This window comes from Anneissia japonica, unplaced genomic scaffold (assembly GCF_011630105.1).
Source record: "Anneissia japonica isolate Jap-2015-1 unplaced genomic scaffold, ASM1163010v1 scaffold38271_len224072_cov190, whole genome shotgun sequence".
NCBI classification, from domain to species: Eukaryota; Metazoa; Echinodermata; class Crinoidea; order Comatulida; family Comatulidae; genus Anneissia; species Anneissia japonica.
In genome coordinates, this window is record NW_022713090.1 from 211,403 (window position 1) to 220,107 (window position 8,705).

General features: G+C 31.6%; 1 long non-coding RNA gene across 1 annotated transcript; it reads left to right on the forward strand.

The window, feature by feature from the left end:
* The first annotated feature begins 1,084 nt into the window (after positions 1–1,084).
* On the forward strand, positions 1,085–5,040 carry LOC117108224. The gene is made up of 3 exons (XR_004445344.1): positions 1,085–1,254; positions 2,300–2,449; positions 4,809–5,040. It is a non-coding gene; the product is annotated as an uncharacterized LOC117108224 (long non-coding RNA).
* Positions 5,041–8,705: the final 3,665 nt, after the last annotated feature.

Below are 8,705 nucleotides of genomic sequence, written 5' to 3' on the forward strand. Positions count from 1 at the left end.
TACTCCAATTATTATAAATCATGGAAAAATATTGGCATGAATTTTAGTTTTACGCAAAAGAATAAAAAAAAAAAGAGAAATACAGACTATTTCTCATAAAATATTACCATTTTCTCGACGAATTCATGGTTACTAGGCAAATTCAGAGGTTGTAGATCGCATCCACTGGAATACTCTCGCTTTTATGTATACTTTATACAGTCAATAAAGTGCGCCCTCTCTAAAGAGATTAGGTTTTGTACTTCGCATCTTGCACAATGCGGTCGTTCGGTTTGGCTGAGATATGTTTGTTTAAGTGTCAAAATCTCAGTCGAAATCAGTTTTTTAACAAATTTGAAATAATTCCTATGAAATATTATATTTCACAAGTGTCAATACTAGCAACGGAAAATATAATTTCGGCCGTTTTTATGTGTGATAACAGAACCTAAATCGAGGTAAGGCTAGGCCTAGCCTAGCAGCGTTGGATAGGCTAATGTTTTCGGCGCCTACGTTATTTCTGCGCACGACCTATCGCAAAATCAAAATTAAAAATTCATCCGCATTTATTTTTTGTGTGGAACACAAAAAATCAAATTTCAGTCTTATTTTACATTTTTTTCATTCTTAGGAATGTCTAAATTCAGTTAAACTAGCAATTCCGTATTATATTTATAAATCTTTATGACATTATACAAAAATTAGATTTTTCTTAAAAATTGAAATTTTGCCGGGAATGGGGCTTTAATATATCTATATGTAACAAATTTTTTTTGTATAAAATTTTAATCACCTGAACATTAACTTGCTCTGCTATTGGCCAAATAAAATTAATAATATAAATACAGTAGAATCATACATTTGTATGTATGTTTGCAAGTATCATATTTATTTGAGTACAGAAGATGCCCTGCTTTGAATAACTTGCTTCAATAATTCCTTCAATTTCAATAATCGCCAAATTAATATTTGCTTACTTTTTATATTTAATATTCACAGTAAGTTATTAGCTTACAATTAAATAAATAAAATCAGAAAAAAAAACAATCTATGCCAATAAGTCATTGATATTTATCACACAGGCAAATAAGGATGAACTGAAGCCCTGTACATTAGAAAGTAATGCAGAATGCAAGTGTAAACTAAACCACTTCAGGAGTCCTTCACAACAGTGTCTGCATTGCAGCACTTGCAATGAAGAATCCTATTGTAAAGGTGTTTGTAGTTCAGTAGTAACACCATCACAAAACTCACCTCTTAGTACAGAAAAAAATAGTGAGTTTCAGTTTTTAAATATTCTTCAATGAAGTTGAAATTTATAATTAACTAAACCTAACTTATGTATGCATGCAACAGGCTATCATCAGTTTGTGGGCCAATAAACAAATATTTGTCTAAATTATATTTTAATCATAAATAGCATATAGTAGGGCCTAGCCTAGACTTAGAGGCTTGTTTATGTCATTAAAAAAGGCCTGGGCATACAGTACAGTAGGCATTAAAAGGTAGGCTTCCTTTAAGCATAAGCTTAAACGGCTTAAATAAAAAATATTTTAGTACGTATATATTTTTAAACTAATCAAAATTAAATAATAAAGTCTTTGAATGGACAAAGCGAGCCACATCCTGTGTGAAGCAGAGTACTGTAACATTTCCCCCCAATCATCAACGATGCTGCAGTGCTCCTTGGCCTGGGTCAAGAGATATTTACCTTGGACAATGCTTACTGGCTCTGGCTTGTCACTGGCATTGCCGTGATGATGCTAGGCCCAACAGTAGGGCCAATAACAATTACCGTACCGTCTTTTTTTGTTTCTGCACAGCACTTAATATTTAGAGTTTTGACAAATTTTATTATTGTGGCATACAGTTCTACAGTCAGAACAGAAAGTTGTACAGTAGTAAAAATTCGTGAAAAATATAATAAATATTTTGAAATATATTTTACCAAAAACAGAACAAGATCTATCTTTACAAAGACGTTTGGGATTTATATGATTATTCCTTAGTCAGAAATTACCTAATAAACTGTTTTAGATGAAAAAAGTAATTTCTTGTAGAAGTTTGTTTTAGATAAAGAACTCTGAGTGACAGAGTTCCTTTCATTTAGTATGTATATTGAAAAACAATATTTGACAATCTCTGGGCCTAAAAACATTGTTATTGTTTAAAAAAAACTTGGATTTTGGTTTTTTCTCTTTAGTTACCATTGGTATGTTGGACCACTAAGAATTAAACTTCCTCTGTTGCTTGGGCAACATACTAAAGGTTTGTTTTGCCTTATGTTTTACACAAGTCTTTCTTTTTTCTATTGCTAAAGCCAATGACAAGACCAAGATCAACCCAGTTACAACGGAAAATATCGTCACAACATCATCAAAAATGGTCTCGCCTGCAACAGATAGCAAGTCTAAGGATAAACCTTTTTGGAAATCACTGGAATTTTGGCTTCCTATTGTGTTGAGTCCAGGTATTGTATTTAGATATATTGGATGTGTGCTCTTCAATATCATTCTTCCAAGAAAAATATATCTGCTATGGTTTGACCCAAGTCTTTTATTTTTTTTATTTTATTTTTTTATTTTTTTATTTTTTTTTTATTTTGGCTTCATCACAATAACATCATCATTATCATAATCAAATCATCATTGTCATCACCATAATTACCGTAATTATCATTGTCATCGTCACCATAATTATCACAAATTAATATTGTTATGAAAGTATAATACATACTCCAAGTATTGAAATACATGCCATCGTGTTGGCACGACATTAATTATGTCATCATTGATTCCTGATGATGACATAATTAATGTCAAAATATTGAATCCCAACACGATGGCGTGTATTTCAATACTTGGAGTATGTATTATACTTTCTTATCTGAGATTAATCAGTGGACCTTTCGGTTAATATTGTTATCCACATCAATTATCATTGTCATTGACAACGACATCTTCGTCAATAACGTAATTATCATATCTGTTATTCACAGCTAAAATTATAGTCATAATCAGCATCATCATCATTACTATCATTATCCTTTTTTTTTTACTTATAATATTAACATTATCATTGTCATCATTACAATTTCTGCCCCCTTGTTTGATAGAAGGAAGCAATCCACAGTGACAATTTTTGTTAAAATTTCAGATGAAAAGAAGTTGTTTATATATAGACTAGTTTCTAAGATACAGATCATTAAAAAGAAAATATAGGGTTGTAGATATGTTTATCACAAAAAGGAGCTTCTTTTTTTCAGAAGTTGTAAGTGTAATTTTATAGAATTTTTGTTTCTTAGAGATATAAATAATCCAACTTAGTTGCATTATTTACCACAGAAGTAATCCATTTTCAACCATAATCTTTTCTGACAAAGAGAAGCAATGGCTGTTACTTCCATCTGTCAGTTACCAAAACTTCGTCAACATTACCACTATTATGATCATGAACATCATTATTCCATGATCATTATCAACACCATAACATTAACATAATTGTCATTACCCTTCATAATTATAACTGTTGTAATAATCATCATCCTAACTATAACACGGGGAGTTATGTTTTTATATGATGAATTCTGTCTACATCAGTACTAGTACAGTGAAGGCACAAAGTTTATACTACACACATGGGATATTATGTCACTATGCTTCTGTACAGGCTATTTTAGACTATATTGGAAGGGAAAACAACAGTATTAAAGATATTAATTTATTAACACTAATAAATTTAACCTGGTCTTAACTGCTTTTCTTTTAAATTAGGCAAATAATAAATCAATTTAATTATGGGAACCACTTCAATCAATAGGCTTTTATCAATATTTAAACTTGGTATCGGACACTCTTAATTTTCCCCCATTAAACTCCCAGTTTTCACTGCGTTAATTCTCTATTCACATCCTCTTAACAAAATTTCCAACATCCAGTTTGTTGGAGAGAGCAGCTTCTAGTCTGGTGGTAGCCACTGTGTGTGCGCTGAACCGTGGAGATCTCTAGGTCGCCGGATCAATTCCCGTCACTGCCTCTCCTTGTATTTCAGCTGGAGGGCTGAAATAAAAGTTACGATAGTGCACCGTCTTTCAGATGAGACGTTTAAGCCGTTGGTCCCGTGTTTATTGATGGCCCGTGTGCACGTTAAAGAATGCAGTACACTCTTCGGAAAAGAGTAGTGGATTGTCTCCCAGTGTACTGCCCAATCACCACCAGAAGGACCCCACTGGAAATATGTCATCTTCTACACTTTCGTGGGGTATCCTCGGTGTTTATACCGAATAAATCCAATCCACACTCACTATCGCTTATGGTATCCTTCCTCTCAAGCTCCAAATACTGATTTAATCCATAGTTACAAATTCCATTTTTTTGGGTATCTTTTACTATGGTATTGCCAAGTCACTTTTAAAAGAGTGCTGTGTATTAGCAGAATTGGGACCCAGGGCTTTGCCTCTTGATAGCTTATGCTTTATGCCACTGCGTTCTGCAAAACACACATGAACACACTGAAGATTCACCAGACCTACTTATACAATCGTATTTCTTTTTTTTTTTTTAAATCGGCCTGTGGAGGTATCATTTTAGTTGAGGTTCGTGTGATTTAGTCGTAGTGCTAGTCAAAGTTGACGTAATTTTGAAGTTTTAGCCCAAACTGTGACTAAGGTTCGTTTTAAGCATACCGGTGTAAGACCCTTGAATATTGTTGCTAAGGTCCCACAAAATGTGTAGAAACATGTAATGATATTTTGACAATGAATCTTGTATCTTGTGAGAACATTGTCTATTCTTGCATAATAAAAAAAGATTTCATTTTTTATGTTTCAGTGGTGTTACTTGCTGCTTGTAAACTATTCCCCCAAGTTTTCTGTTGTTGGACTAAAAAATTTAAGAAATTTTGGACTGAACACCTTCCATTTTTTGGTAAGATATATTTGTCTTTTTCAGTAAAATTCCTCTCTGATCATTTGTGGTTGGGGATTGATTGATTTATTTATTTTCCACATAATGAACAAAAAATACATATACATGATCAAACATATTCAAAAAATCTATGTGGATGGAGACCACAATAAGTTTAAGAAAAACTTTAAGATGTGGCCACCATTAAAATAAAAAATAAAATACAAAAACTGAAAACATAAAATACATTTGGTAAGAATCATGTCTAGTGCTTCTTTTATTTTGCTTTCAATGTGTCTACAGTACTTGGTAAAAGTGAGAAAGTAGTAGCTGTTTCCCATTGACCATCTTGGATTTGCCTATCTATCCAAATGATTGCCAATCACTAATATTGTGGTCTAAATGCACATGTGTAAAACAAAAAAATGCCCTTATTCTCCTTTTTTCAAAATATTAGGACGAGAAACTACTTTTTTTTTTAACCTGGCCTTAGGCATACACCAAAATTGATTCCTTCTTGCTTCTTTAATCCCTGACATTTTTGCGTTTGAATGAAGGAAAAGCATAATATATTAGCACGTTTTATGGTCTTTAATATCAATATCTGCTGAATGTATTGTACAAGTGCCTGTGTACTTTTTAGTTTATTTTTTTTTTTTTATAGAAAATGATGATGACCAACAAAAAAGTAAGTTCAACTTATTTTTTTTTTTTCTGCATTAAGCATGTTTATTACTTATACACCAAATAAAATATGGGTAATTACCCACTGAGCTAAACTGACTTTAGGCATTTTTTAAACATTTTTTTTTAAGATTGTACATAAAGATCAACAGGCTAGGGCAAAAGAATTTAAATAAAATTTAGCAAACGGTCTGCCAAAAGCATTAAGGGGAGGAGAAAAACAAGTAGGCCCACATGGGTACTATATTGAATGTTAAACTGCTATTACATTTTTAAAGGATTTTCTTTTTAAATATTCTATTTAAAATTGTACTATATTTCCGGACCAAAACCGATTAAAAATGCAATTGTTTGTACATTTTGTAACCATCTCGGTAACCACTCCATCAATTTTATGTGTGCAATGGTTATCAGAGGCTAAATTTATTGTGAAAACAATGTACTGTACGTTGTTAGAATTGGAAGCGTGTAAACCTATTAGGCTAACAAAGGTGCACAATTTCTACTATAAACAATTTATTTCTTTTGTATATTATTAAGACCTGTATATACAGGTAATGTTTTCTTCATTCCAAAACATTGCAATTAGTCAATTGAATTTTATATAGCCATTATAAACAATAATTATATAGCCTTTAACAGAGATAGATATATCAATTTCTACTTATTTTTGTAGTGACACCACAAGTTTATGAACTCCGATGTTACGTTGACGCAATCTTGCCATGACGCAATGATAATGATAAATTAGTGAAATAAATATGCTAACTAATGTTTTATGTGCTTCCTATGTCCCTAGTTTGACACATTTGATGGTAGTATTTCCACTCACAATAATGTTGTCGCAACACACTTGCACTAAAGTGAAACTCAGAAAGAGAAGAAAAATCCTCTTGATAGATTTTAAAAGTACTGTACATGCAACGAAACTATAGAAGTTAGAGTGATTGTTTTAAGTTTATCTTATTTGTTTTTCATGGTTCAAATACGTCAAAATCTTATCAGTAGCTAATAAATCATAATTTTCATGAATGTCAGTTTGCATGAAAAATATAAGTGGCAGATTCAAGGGAACTAGCCGGCCCACCCTCCCTAATTTATTTCAAAATTTAAAAGTGGAGGAAAAAGAGAATTATATTCAAATTTAAGTCTGAGAGTGCCATTTCGGGCCAACTACATTTTGCTTACCTAAGCCCCAACCATGGTTGGGCTGAGGTGGTCTACACTCCTCCCTGGGAGGAGTGGGGCTCCTCCTTGATCCGTCACTGTATTCTGAAAATACCACGGATCAAGCCTTTGCCTGTGCTGCCACGGAAGGCAAACTCGCTGTCCACCAATAATGATGATTTCAAATAAAAATAAACTTATTTTTTTGGCCAATTAACACACCAACTAGCACCAAAAAACCAAAAATTAAAAAAAAAAGGAAAGGAAAGAAAAGAAAAAAAATTTAAGTTTTTCTTTATTTCTATTGCCCTTGCCACTGCCTTAAAATTTCCAAAAATCACACACTATGTATATTTCATCCTAATTATATAAAATTGAAGCTTTTGCCTATCCCATTACTTCAGTGTTTTTATTTTCTCTTCCATTTGGATGTTTTGCAATGGATGTGCAAAATTATTTTTTTTCCGCCTTCCCATGACGATCTTTAAAAAAATCTTGCCTAATGAATACATTGTCTCTTTCTGCCATATTCTTATTTGAGGTTTATTCAAAGACCAGGAACATTAACCTCCTGCCAATTTTTTTATTTTTTTTTTATGCTTTCATGAGCCTTTAGTTATGTTTTTCATGAGCAAATAAAACTTAAATAATTGAAAAAAAATAATATGAATCCTCAAAAAGAAGGTACAAGAATTGTAGTTTTAATCGTTTTACTTATTTAATTTAAATATCGGAAATGAGAAAAAATTGAAATAGTAACAAATCATATTGGTTTTTTTTTTTAAGCACCAGAGAATAACTGGAATACGGTAAAAAATGTTATATTCAACTGTAACTGTTGTTCCAAATTATCAAATGCGCCACAAGGTATGTAGCAATATATCATATTTTAGCAAATTAAAGCATTTAGTTGATTGAAGTGCCTTGATTATGACCAAGCATGAATTATTGTGCTGCCATTGTGATGGAAAGTTGTATCACAAATATGTGGGATTATTTCCAAGAACTTCGCTAATGTGTGAATATAAATTGAATTTAGTACTTGCATCTGATTTTTTATCCCAAATACAGATGTAGGTGTCGGACTTAATCAAATCGGAGATAAACAATCAAATTTAGGTAGGTAAACCATTTTACAAAATCTTTGATAACTCTTGTTATCTTCATCAATGGTTCTTGATTGACCAATCCTATTAAGGTGAATTTTCTTTTATGAACAGTAGATTGCCTGGGTAATAATAAACCATAAATCAGCCCAATTTCATATTCATGTTGAACTTTATTGTTAATTTCAGGCAATTCAACTAATAAACAAAATAGTGATGAAGTTGATGCTGTTCAGAGTAAGTGTTTTATAGCTACTGTGTCTGCAAGCAGACCCCCATTTTTATCTTGCTCATCTTTTGAAATATTTTTTAAAATATAAATTTAATAATAAACTGTTATTTTTATATTTGGAAGTATTAAAGTCAGCTTTAATTATTGTTGATTTCAGCCATTTCAAGTAATAAACACAATAGTGATGAAGTTGAAAGTAAGTGTTTTATTTATTACTACTGTGTCTAAAAGTGGACCCTAATTTTCTCATCTTTGAATATTTTTTAATGTAAGTTAAAATCCTAAACATATTTGATCATTTAATTGTGAAATAATGAACTTTTGTTGAAATATGGGTGTCTATATTATAATAAACCTATAATTACCTGCAAACAATAGATCATTTTGTTGACAAAAAAGGCTGGATGTTGTTAGTACTGTCATCCATGTAAAGTATGCTATATCAAATTTTTCATAGGTAAACGTAAACATCTTTATATTTCAAATTTCACCTCAAAATGCCATTCTCAATTTCATCTTTTTTATACCATGCTGTTGGTACTTTTATAGGTTATCCAAATTGCTGAGCCAGGGCAGCATTAGAACAACTTTTTTCATTGATGAATGTACAGTAGAACCTCGTTTTTACGTACC